Source organism: Poecile atricapillus, chromosome 19, assembly GCF_030490865.1.
Source record: "Poecile atricapillus isolate bPoeAtr1 chromosome 19, bPoeAtr1.hap1, whole genome shotgun sequence".
Lineage (NCBI taxonomy): Eukaryota > Metazoa > Chordata > Aves > Passeriformes > Paridae > Poecile > Poecile atricapillus.
Genome location: NC_081267.1, coordinates 9003662 through 9016870, shown reverse-complemented (window position 1 = coordinate 9016870; position 13209 = coordinate 9003662). Strand labels below are relative to the sequence as shown.

The window sequence follows — 13209 nt, the reverse complement described above, 5'->3', positions numbered from 1 at the left end:
CCTGTAGAAGGGTGTAGCTTACCTCTGAAGTTCCGGTGCTGTAGATGGGTCTGGTCTCTCCTCTGGGAATCCAGTGGAGAAAGACTGCCTGTGGTGTTCTGATGCTCTGATTATATCCAGTCAGGAATGTTTGGCTCCTCCCCCTGGGTGGAGCATCTCACAATGAGATGATGTCATTTTATCAGTCCTGCAGTGAGACTCAATGGCCCATTAACAGAAGATATCCCCCTGGAGGGAGGATGGGTGATGAAAGAGATAAAGAACACTGCCCCACCTGGTTTTAACAGCTGTTCCATTAACAGAAGACATCCCCCAGTTATGAGGGATGGGTGATGGAGGAGATAAAGAAAACTGCACCACCAGGTTTTAACAGATAGTGATAGAATACATACTTTTGGTTACATCTTGCATTGCAACCCAGGACATGGAGTCCATAAAAATCTCCCAAACACCAAGACTTAGCCCTGAAAATGCCTCCCAGGACTTCCCCATCTCTGGTCTCTCTCCTTTGGTCTTCAGGGCTTCCTCCCTGTCCCAGCTGCTGGGGGTCACGTGTGTACTGGGGTTCCCCTCTCTACTCGGTCCCTGACCTCTTCAGGCTGCTGGGAGTGCCAGGAATCCAAAACGTTCCCCCTGTTTCTATCTCCCCACTTAGGGATGCTGGGACCCTCCACTATCCCTCCAAGCGGCATTTTCCACTCAGCTTTGGAGTTCTTCATTCTCCAAACATCCCCCTCGAAAAACACAACCCAAGAAGGACCCCCCGGGATATGTGGACCGAGCTCCCCCTCCCCGGTCACCTGTGGGATGGGGGGTGATGATCCCATGGGTGGGGACCTGTGAATTCAAGGACTGCTTGACCTCATGGTTCCTTCTCCTTTCTCTGATCCTCCTTTGTCCCTCCTTCAGGCTGAAGAAGCTGCTCAGGGAGTCAGAAGCAAAACTCCAAGTCTCTTGGAGCTTCAACCGGCCCCACTGAGGGCAGAAACTGCCAAAGGCTCCCCAGGGACTGGTGAGAGCAGATCCTGGAGGCCAGGATTGCCGGGAGCCAAAGGCTCTGAGCAGGGAACTGCCATGCTGAGCCAGCCCTGGCTGGGCTGGAGGAAGCAGGAAGGCCAAGCCCTGAGCCCAGGCCTGGCACAGCAGGGCCTGTCCCTCACGGGTGGCTCGGGGCTCTTTGTGGGGCAGTGGGATGTGAGGGGCAGCAAGGACAAATGCCATAAACCTGTGTGACACTCCAGATCCTTATGGAACCAAGAGGCCAGTGTGACACCATGGGAAGTTGTGGATCCAAGGGGATCATTGTGGCACTCTTGGGCCCATGGAACCAAGGGGACAGTGGGACACTCTGGGGCCTTATGGACACAAGAGGCCACTGTGAGCCTGCAGGGCTGTAACACCCCAGAACACTTCAATGCTGGTGGTAACCAAAGGTTCCTCTGCTTGAGTTTGGTGCACAGGAGAAACACCAACCAGATATTCTCACTGTGGACAGATGTAAAGAACATTCTTGGTAGGAAGGGACTCACAAGGACCATCAAGTCCAACTCTTAAGTGAATGGCCCACACAAGGATTGAACCCACAGCCTCCATGATACTGGCACCATGTTCTAAAAACTGAGCTAAGAGGTCAAAATCAGACAAAATTTAACTGTTAAAATATAGATGATTAAGGTACTTTCGCAAAGGGTTTCATACAACATCCAGTTGAACATAAAACTCTTACCATAGCATTAACTTTGCAAAATTAGCTCATTTAACCTAAAAACCATTAACCCTTAAGATTTTTGGTAATATTCAGGTATCCAAAAATGTTTCAGGTACATAGGATAATAAGGAGAATAAAAAGAGACCAGAAAGACAGAAGATCTACAGAAAAATACTTCCAGGATGATCCCAGTCACTCCCACTACAATCTTAGTCACTCCCAGTATGAGCTGTTGTACCCAGTCACCCCCAGTGTGGTTCCAGTCAATCCCAGATCCTCCAAGTATGATTCCAGTCATGGCCAGTGTGACTCCCTATCATTCCCAGGATGGGCCCAGTTGCTCCCAGTCACCTCCAGCACAGTTCCAGTCACAGCCAGCCCCTTTTGCATCACATCCAATATTATCCTAGCTACTTCCAGTAGAATCCCAGTATGACCCCAGCATGGGCAGAGCTGCTCCCAGGATTATCCAGTGTGGATCCCATTTACCTGCACTGTGGTTTCACTCTCTTCCCAGTCTATCCCAGTTGCTCGTAGTCACTCCTCAGGTGCTTCCAGGCTGATCCCAGTTGCTCCCAGCCACTCCCAGTCACCCTGAGTGCAGTCCCAGTTGCTGCCAATATGGTCCCAGTCTTGCCCAGCATGGCCCAGCTGCTCCCACTGTGCTCCCAGTAGGATGCCAGTTGCCCTTAGCATGGATCCAGTTGCTCCCTGTTGCTCCCAGTATGATCCCAGTTGCACCCAGTTGCCTCCAGTATAGTCCGAGTCCCACCCCAGATGATCCCAGCCGCTCCCAGCATGGTCTCAGTGATGCCCAGTTGCCCCCAGTGCAGACCCAGTCACTCCCACTCGCTCCCAGTTGTCGTTAGCATGAGGTCCCAGTTGTCCCAACCATGGTTCTCATTGTTCCCAATGTGTTCCCAGTCATCCCCAGTATGGTTACGGACACTCCCAGTATATCCCAGTTGCCCTCAGCATGTCCATAGCCCTTCCCAGATACTCTCAGTAATCCCAGTCAAGTGCTTGTTATCCCACTATGATCTCAGTCACTCCCAGTATATCCCAGTTGAGCATTCCCTGAATTCACAGCCCCCCCATCAGTGGGATCATCACCCCCATCCCAGAGATGACCAGGGAGGGGGAACTCAGCCCAGGTATCTTGGGGGAGTTCCTGGGTTGGGTTTTTTGGGGGGGATGTTTGGAGAATGAAGAACTCCAAAGCTGAGTAGAAAATGTCCTTTGGGGGGACACTGTGGCGTCCCGGTGGTGGCTGCCGGCAGAGGCAGCCTGGAGGAGCAGAGCCCTGTGACCCCCAAGACCCCAAAGTGGGGAGCCCAGAGAGGGGGAGCACCGCGATTTGTGGGACCCTCAACAGCCTGGAGAGGGGCAGGGGAGACTCCTTGGACCCCCTGCGCTCCAAACTATAGAATAAGGGGAGAATAACACCAAAAGGGAGAGAACAGAGATGGGGAACTCCTGGGAGGCATTTTCAGGGCTGAATATTTGTGGCGCAAAATTTTTATGGACCTCATGTCCTGGGTTGCAATGCAAGATGTAACCAAAAGTATGTATTCTATCACCATCTGTTAAAACCTGGTAAAGCAGTTTTCTTTATCTCCTCCATCACCCATCCCTCATAACCGGGGGTTATCTTCTGTTAATGGGCCAGCTGTTAAAACCAGGTGGGGCAGTGTTCTTTATCTCTTTCATCACCCATCCTCCCTCCAGGGGGATATCTTCTGTTAATGGGCCATTGAGTCTCACTGCAGGACTGATAAAATGACATCATCCCATTGTGAGATGCTCCACCCAGGGGGAGGAGCCAAGCATTCCTGACTGGATATAATCTGAGAATCTAAACACCACAGGCAGTTTTTCTCCACTGGATTCCCAGAGGAGAGACCAGACCCATCTACAGCACCAGAACTTCAGAGGTAAGCTACAATCTTCTATGGGATCATTGCTTCAAGACAACCACCTCTGTCACTCCAGGAGGACTGCAACCACCGTTTAATCGGACTGCTACCAGCACACTGACCAACATGGTGTCAGGTTGTATTCTGACTCTCTCAGCAAGTTGGATTTTGTGGGTTTTTTTCATTTGTACTGCTGCATTTTCATTTTCCTTTCTTTAGTAAAGAACTATTATTTCTATTCCTATATCTTTATCTGACAGCACTTTGATATCAAGATTATAACAATTTAGAGGGGGTTGTTGCTTACATTTTTATCAATTTCAATGGTGGCGTTCCTTAGCAAACACCTTTCCTTTCAAACCAAGACACTTCAGATACCCAGCGACTTCTAGACGGGGACTTGGACAGAGGGACCATCAAATTCAATGTACTCATTCCTTGTTTTCTCCCAAATCAGGATTTCCTAATCCCAATCCTTGGACAGATGGATGAGAAGGCTGCAAAAAAGAGGAAGATGACCCGAGACACCCAGGCAGGTGAGGAGGAAGTCAGTGCCCCTTTCCCCCTCTCTCCTGCTCCATCTCCCAGCCCAGCATGGCCCCCGGCTGCAGGACAACCCCGCTGCCGACGCCGTCCTGCCGGGGACGCACTGGGGGGATCTCCTTCCCCTTCCCTCTGGCACGGAGGCAAATCCCATCCTCTCCTTGTCCTTCCACCTCCAGACAAGGAGCTGAGGATGGAGACCAGGGAGGACAAATCCCCATTGCAGAACCTCGTGGAAGAGGCTGTTTTGAGCAGCTCCACAGTGCAGGAATCCAATGGGGATGAAAAGCTTCTGAGATCCCGCAGGAGAAGGGGCTCCAAACCCATCCCAGGGTGCTCTGAGGAGGAAAGACCCACCCTGTGCCATGAGGGCGGCCAGAGATCCAGCCAGGGCTCTGAGCTGCTGGTCCATGAGGAGCTTCAGGATGGGGAGAAGCCCTACAAGTGCTTGGAGTGTGGGAAGAGCTTCAGCCAGAGGAATACCCTGATCTGCCACCAGATGATCCACACTGGGGAATGGGCCTACGAGTGTGGGGAATGTGGGAAGGGCTTCAGCTGGAGCTCCCACCTGATCATCCACCAGCGCATTCACACTGGGGAGAGGCCCTACGAGTGTCCTGAGTGTGGGAAGAGCTTTCACAGCAGCTCCAATCTTCTCGTACACCAGCGGATTCACACAGATGAGAGGCCCTTCCGCTGCCTCGACTGTGGGGAGGGCTTCAAGCACAATTCCACCCTCATCACCCACCGGCGCATCCACACTGGGGAGAGGCCCTACGAGTGTGGGGAATGTGGGAAAAGCTTCAGCTGCAGCTCCAGCCTCAATACCCACAAACGCCTCCACACTGGGGAGAGGCCCTACGAGTGTCCCCAGTGTGGGAAGAGCTTCACCTGGAGATGTAGCCTGGCCCAACACCAACGGCGGCATCAGTAAGGGAAGCTCTGCAAATGCCCCAAAGTGCAGGAAGAGCTTTGTGCACTGCTCCAGCTTCATTCCCCCTTGGAAAATTCAAGTTTGGCAGAGACCTGGTGATCCATGTTCCCTGTGATCCGTGCTGGGAAGACACCTGTACCTTTTCCTGCTTATGACAATGTCATGATGTGGGACTAAAGAATATGAGGGTCTGGCCATGGCCCTGTCATTATATTCAATCCCATCTCAGATCGTTGCCAGGGGCAGGTATTGGGGATTAGGTGTCTTTTTTTTTTTTATTCTGGCTTGCCTGTGGATTATTTACCCCTTAGTTGCGGGGACAACCTAACTGTGGGTACTTGGTGGGTGATTGACAAAAGACAAAGAGTTTGGCTGTGCCCAGGGGAGGAAGGGGGCAGGAAAGGAGGAGGGTGGGGACAGTTTGGCGGACTTTTCTTCAGCTTCAGAGAAGTACACTTTGGTCGCAGAGCTGTTGCAGTGGAGACAAGGGAATTTTGCCATCACCCAGACGGAGCTGCTGCTTCTTCTCCTCCTTCCCTCTTTGTTGGTGACCTCGCACCCCCTGTCCTGCCGGGACGTGTGGCAGTGCCAGCCACCGCTGCAGAGCTGCTGATACACCTCAGCCACCAGCCCAGGATCTCAGCTCGTCCCTGCTGTTCCAGCTGAGTGTTCCTCAGAGCCCTGCAGGAGCACCGGGAATGCCCGCCCGAGGGGGTTTGTGAAACAAAGCCTCTCCTCCATCCCGTCTCAGCCAAGAAAGCTGTCACGGGGCCCCTGGTTCGGTTTTCTTGCTTATGCTGTAGTTATTGTTGTTTGTTTGCCTGGTTATAAATACTAATAAAGAACTGTTATTCCTATCCCCAGATCTCTGCCTGAATGCCCCTTGATTTCAGAATTATACTAATTCAAAGGGAGGGGGTCTACATTTTCATTCCAGGGGAGGCTCCTGCTTTCCCTAGCAGACACCTGTCTTCTAGAACCGAGACACTGGTTTTAGTCAGAAGCATCAGTGACCAAAAGTTGTGTTTCCTTTGGTTTGGTCACATCTTTGTTTCTTCTCAGTGTTCAGGCTGGGCTGTGGGGTGTCCTCATTTGCTGCATTTTCTGAGTTCCTCTTGTGTCCTTTGAGCAATAGGTTGTGCCCTCTGAAGATCCTTTGTGCTCCTTGGTGACCCAGAAGAACCTTCCAGGCAGTTTTTGGGGGAGCTGCTGCTGTGATGTCACAGGAACGTTGCTGTGTCCTTGTGGTGTTCCCGTTGCTGTGGGGCACAGAGGCCTCAGTGTCAGAGCGGCTCTGGGCAACTGCTCATTGCCTGAGGATCCTCCTGCCCGAGGCATTCTCAGCAGCCAGCCCAGCCCCTGACGGGTGTCCTTCTGTCCTTGCAGGGGGACAGACAGTCTGCAGATGTGTGCAGCACAGCCAAAATGATCCAGCAAGTGGTTGCTGCAGTTTGCACTCTGCACTCTGTGGCTTCTTATGGGTATTTTTTAACCCACTGGGCCCCTAAGTCGAAGATTTCCCCAGGTGCACCATATGTGCCTTTGGGATTGCTGTGGGCTTTCTGTTCTTCCATTGGAATGGAGTTGATTTTGAAAGAATATTTCCATTAAGATTCCAATTATTTGGGAGAGCTCCTGCCAACAACTTCTTTAAAAAAGGGTTGTTTTTAGCCAGCAGGGTGTGCACAGCATTTGGAATGTAGCCTGGGGAGGTTCTGTTCCTCAAGAGGAGAGTCTGTGGCAGCAGATCCTGGCACTCCCTCCGTTTGCTCACCCAGCCAAAAACTGGACACAGCCTTGTATTTTGTGCTGTTCTCTTGCTTGCTGTGTGATCCAAAAGGACTGTGGCTCCAGGAGGGAAGTTGTGAAAGCAAAATGCTCTCTCTTGGCATTGACTTGTTGTGTGGGATTTTCCAGCACAGGCAGCTTTTTCTCCTAACAGCATCTGGTTCAGGTGAAGGTCCCCTCACACATGGACACTGGGAAGCTCCTTCTTCAGTGAGCAGGAAAGGAACCTTTGGTGTTCAGAGATCCCAGTTTTTCCTTTTCAACACCAGTATGAGCCCAGTAAGCTCCAGTATGATCCTTGTCACATGGCAGCACTCCCAGGATGGTCCCAGTTGCCTCTGGCTAGATCAACCCAGTCAGTCCCAGTATGATGCCATTGGCTCCCAGCATGCTCCCAGTTGCTCCCAGTCACCCCCAGGATGGGGGATGATGTGCATGGTGTGTTCCCAGTCATTCTCAGATACTCCCAGTATGAGTCCAGTCACTCCCAGTATGATCCAAAATTGGATTGCTGGGAGGCTTCATGGAATCCTGGAGACCATTGTGACACTCTAGGGCCCCATGGAACCGTGGTGACACCAGGTTGGCTGGGAGTGTTGATGTGCTGCAGGATAGGAGGGCTCTGCACAGGGACCTGGACAGGCTGGATCCAGGGCCCAAACCCAACAAGGTGAGGTTTAACAAGTCCAAGTTCCAGGTCCTGCACTTTGGCCCCAACAACCCCTGCAGTGCTCCAGGCTGGGGACAGAGTGGCTGGACAGCAGCCAGGCAGAAAGGGACCTGGGGCACTGATGGACAGCAGGCTGGGCATGAGCCAGCAGTGTGCCCAGGTGGCCAAGAAGGCCAATGGCTCCTGGCCTGGATCAGGAACAGTGTGGCCATCAGGAGCAGGGCAGGGATTCCTCCCCTCTACTCTGCACTGGTTGGGCAGCACCTCGAGTGCTGTGTCCAGTTCTGGACCCCCAATTTAGGAAGGACATGGAGGGACTGGAACATGTCCAGAGAAGGGCAACAAGGCTGGTGAGGGGTCTGGAGCACAAGTCCTGTAAGTGATAGTAAAAGGTCTCAAAATCTTAGAAAATTCAGGGACTTAGAAAGAAAGTTAGGTTTGGAAAGGCCTTGGAAAAGTAGGCCCTGGGAAATGTTAGGCCTTGTGCTTGATAAAGATCAGGTCAAACTGCACCTGTGTAATCAGTAGATGATCTTGATACAATTGTTAGATGTGATTGGATATAATTATTGTTTAAAGAACATGAGGAACAATGTGAGGGGGCTGGGGGGGATCACAAGAAATCCATGCTTGGGTAAAAACAATGCATACATTAGAACAATCTAAGTTTAATAATTAATATGTAAGTTATATAACGTAAGAGTATAAAAACATGTTCAGTTCAAAACCTAGAGGGGTCAGATTTGGGTCTGTGTACCCCTGACACCCAGAGCTCTTAATAGAGCACCTGCATATAATCATTCGTGATTATGTGTGTTCCTGACCGCTAACAATTTCATCAGATTTTGCTGGAATTTTGTGAGATATTTGCGGAATCTTGTGGAATTTTTGTGGAATTTTGTAGAAATTTGTGGAGATTTTGTGGGATGTTTCTGGAATTTGGTAGGGTTTTGAGAAGATTTTGAGAATTTGTTGGGGTGTTTCTGGAATTTTGTGGGATGTTTCTGGAATCTCGTGGAATTTTTGTGGAATTATGTGGGATGTTTCTTGAATTTTGTGGGATTTTGTGGAAATTTTCTTGGACATTTCCAGAATTTTGTGGTATTTTTCTGGAATTCTGTGGCATTTTGAGAAAATTTAAATAATTTTGTGGGATTTTTCTAGAATTTTGTAGGATTTTTTTGGAATGTTGTGGAATTTTTCTGGGATTTTGTGGGATTCTGAGCAGACTTGAGTATTTTTGAAAGATTTTTCTTGGATTGTGTGGACATTTGTGGAGATTTTTTGGGATGTTTCTGGAATTTGATATGGTTTTGAGAAGAGATGGGGAATTTTGCGGGATTTTTTCTTGAATTTTGTGGATTTTTGTGGAATTTTGTGGGATATTGTGGAGACTTGAAAAATTTAGTTATTTTTCCTAGATTGTGTGCAAATTGGAGGAGATTTTGTAGAATGTTTCTGGAGCTTCGTAGGGTTTTGAAAAGATTTAGGGAATTTTGTAAGATGTTTGTGGAACTTTGTGGTATTTTTCTGGAATTTTGTTGAATTTTTGTGGAATTTTGTGGGATGTTTCCGAAATTTTGTAGGACTTTGAGGAGACATGAAGAATTTTAAGGGATTTTTCCTAGATTGTGTGGAAATTTGTAATGATTTTGTGGGATGTTTCTGGAATTTTGTGGGATTTTTGTGGAATTTTAAGGGATTTTTCGGAAATTCTGTGCAATTTTTCTGGAATGTTGTGGAATTTTCTGGGATTTGCTGAGATTTTGAGGAGACTTGAAGAATTTTGAGGAGTTTTACTTAGATTGTGTGTAAATTTGTTAAGATTTTGTGGGCTGTTTCCGGAATTTGGTAGGGTTTTGAGAAGATATAGGGAATTTTGAGGGATTTTTTCTTGAATTTTTCTGGAATGTTGTGGAATTTTCTGGAATTTTGAGGAGACTTGAAGAATTTTGAGGGATTTTTCCTAGATTGTGTGTAAATTTGTAAAGATTTTATGGGACGTTTCAGGAATTTGGTGGGGTTTTGAGAAGATTTCTGCAATTCTGTGGGATGTTTGTGGAATTTTGTGGAATTTTGTGGAATTTTGAGGGATTTTTCTGGAATTTTGTGCAATTTTTTTAGAATGTTGTGGAATTTTCTGGAATTTGGTTAGATTTTGAGGAGGCTTGAAGAATTTTGAGGAGTTTTCCTAGATTGCGTGGAAATTGGTAAAGATTTTATGGGATCTTTCTGGAATTTGGTAGAGTTTTGAGAAGATTTAGAGGATTTGGTGGGATGTGTGTGGAATTTTGTGGGACGTTTGTAGAATTTTGTGGGATATGGATGAAACTTGAAGAATTTTGAGGTATTTTTCCTAGATTTTGTGGCAATTTGTAAAGATTTTGTGGGATGTTTCTGGAATTTGGTGGGGTTTTGGGAAGATTTCTGCAATTTTGTGTGATGTTTCTAAGACTTTGTGGGCTGGTTTTGGAATTTTGTGGGATTTTTGTGGAATTTTGAGGGATTTTTCTGGAATTTTATTCAATTTTTTTGGAATGTTGTGGACTTTTCTGGAATATGGTAAGATTTTGAGGAGACTTGAAGAATTTTGATGTATTTTACTCAGATTGTGTGGCAATTTGTAAAGATTTTGTGGGAAGTTTCTGGAATTTGGTAGGGATTTGAGAAGATTTAGGGGATTTTGAGGGTTTTTTCCTTGAATGTTGTGGATTTTTGTGGAATTTTCTGGGATTTTGAGGAGACTTGAAGAATTTGGAGGTATTTTTCTTAGATTGTGTGGAAATTTGTAAAGATTTTGTAGGATGTTTCTGGAATTTGGTAGAGTTTTGAGAAGATTTAGAGGATTTGGTGGGATGTGTGTGGAATTTTGTGGGACGTTTGTAGAATTTTGTGGGATATGGATGAAACTTGAAGAATTTTGAGGTATTTTTCCTAGATTTTGTGGCAATTTGTAAAGATTTTGTGGGATGTTTCTGGAATTTGGTGGGGTTTTGGGAAGATTTCTGCAATTTTGTGTGATGTTTCTAAGACTTTGTGGGCTGGTTTTGGAATTTTGTGGGATTTTTGAGGAATTTTGAGGGATTTTTCTGGAATTTTATTCAATTTTTTTGGAATGTTGTGGACTTTTCTGGAATATGGTAAGATTTTGAGGAGACTTGAAGAATTTTGATGTATTTTACTCAGATTGTGTGGCAATTTGTAAAGATTTTGTGGGAAGTTTCTGGAATTTGGTAGGGATTTGAGAAGATTTAGGGGATTTTGAGGGTTTTTTCCTTGAATGTTGTGGATTTTTGTGGAATTTTCTGGGATTTTGAGGAGACTTGAAGAATTTGGAGGTATTTTTCTTAGATTGTGTGGAAATTTGTAAAGATTTTGTAGGATGTTTCTGGAATTTGGTAGGGTTTTGAGAAGATTTAGGAAGTTTGTTGCGATGTTTGTGGAATTTTGTGGATTTTTGTGGAATTTTCTGGGATATTGAGGAGATTTGAAGAATTTTGAGGTATTTTTCCTAGATTGTGTGGAAATATATAAAGATTTTGTGGGATGTTGGTGGAATTTGGTGGGGTTTTGAGAAGATTTAGGGAATTGTGTGGGATGTTTGTGGAATTTTGAGGGATTTTTCTGGAATTTTGTGGAGTATGGATGACACTTGAAGAATTTTGAGGGATTTTTCCTAGATTACGTGGAAATTTGTAAAGATTTTGTGGGATGTTTCTGGAATTTGGTGGGGTTTTGAGAAGATTTAGGGAATTGGGTGGGATGTTTGTGGAATTTTGAGGGATTTTTCTGGAATTTTGTGGGATACGGATGAAACTTGAAGAATTTTGAGGGATTTTTCTTAGATTGCGTGGAAATTTGTAAAGATTTTGTGGGATGTTTCTGGAATTTGGTAGGGTTTTGATAAGATTTAGAGGATTTGGTGGGATGTTTGTGGAATTTTGTGGGATATTGAAAAGACTTGAAGAATTTTGAGGTATTTTTCTTAGATTGTGTGGTAATTTGTAAAGATTTTGTGGGATGTTTCTGGAATTTGGTGGAGATTTGTGGAATTTTAAGGGATTTTTCTGGAATTTTGTGGGATGTTTTTTGGAAATATTGAGGGATTTGGAGGAGACTTGAAGAATTTTGAAGTATTTTTCTGAGATTGTGTGCAAATTGGAGGAGATTTTGTGGGATATTTCTGGAATTTTGAAGCACTTTGAGGAGACATGAAGAATTTGGAGAGATTTTTTTTAGATTGTGTTGCAATTTGTAAAGATTTTGTGGGATGTTTCTGGAATTTGATAGGGTTTTGAGATTATTTAGGGAATTTTGAGGGATTTTTTTCTTGAATTTTGTGGATTTTTGTGGAATCTTCTGGGATATTGAGGAGACATGGAGAATTTGGTGGGATTTTTCCTAGATTGTGTGGAAATTAAAGGAGATTTTGTGGAATTTGGTGGGGTTTTGAGAAGATTTAGAGTATTTGGTGGGATGTTTGTGGAATTTTGTGGTATTTTTCTGGAATTTTGTGGGATATGGATGAAACTTGAAGAATTTTGAGGTATTGTTCCTAAATTGTGTGGAAATATATAAAGATTTTGTGGGATGTTGGTGGAATTTGGTGGGGTTTTGAGAAGATTTCTGCAATTTTGTGGGATGCTTCTGGTATTTTGTGGACCGTTTCTGGAATTTCGTGGGATTTTTGTGGAATTTTGAGGGATTTTTCTAGAATTTTGTGCAATTTTTTTGGAATGTTGTGGAATTTTCTGGGATTTGGTGAGATTTTTAGAAGACTTGAAGAATTTTGAGTAGTTTTTCCTAGATTGTGTGGAAATTTTTCAAGATTTTGTGGAATGTTTCAGGAATTTGGTAGGGTTTTGAGATGATTTAGAGGATTTGTTGGTTTGTTTGTGGAATTTTGTGGATTTTTCTGGAATTTTGTGGGATGTTATTTGGAATATTGAGGGATTTTGACAAGACTTGAAGAATTTTGGGGTATTTTTCTGAGATTGTCTGCAAATTGGAGAAGATTTTGTGGGATGTTTTTGGAATTTGGTGAGGTTTTGAGAAGATTTAGGGAAATGTGTGGGGTGTTTGTGGAATTTTGTGGATGTTTGTGGAATTTTGAGGGATTTTTCTGGAATTTTGTGCAATTTTTGTGGAAATTTGTGGCATGTTTCTGGAATTTTGAAGGACTTTGTGGAGACATGAAAAATTTTGAGGTATTTTTCTTAGATTGTGTGGTAATTTGTAAAAATTTTATGGGATGTTTCTGGAATTTGGTAGGGTTTTGAGAAAATGTAGAGGACTTGGTGGGATGTTTGTGGAATTTTGTGGGATGTTTCTGGAATTTGGTAGGATTTTGAGAAGATTTAGGGAGTTTGTTGCTATGTTTCTGGAATTTTGTGGGATTTTTCTGGAATTTTGTGGCATGTTTCTGGAATTTTGAGGGATTATGATGTGACTTGAAGAATTTTGAATGATTTTTTTTTAATTGTGGGCAAATTGGAGGAGATTTTGTGGGATGTTTCTGGAATTTGGTAGTGTTTTGAGAAGATTTCTGCAATTTTGTGGGATGCTTCTGGAATTTTGTGGACTGTTTCTGGAATTTCGTGGGGTTTTGAAAAGATTTAGGCAATTTAGTGGTATTTTTTTCTGGAATTTT

General features: G+C 45.1%; 1 pseudogene; it reads left to right on the top strand.

Annotated features, from left to right (window-relative positions):
- Window positions 1-13209, top strand: part of LOC131586345 (uncharacterized) — a 982094-nt pseudogene that overhangs the window by 844956 nt on the left and 123929 nt on the right.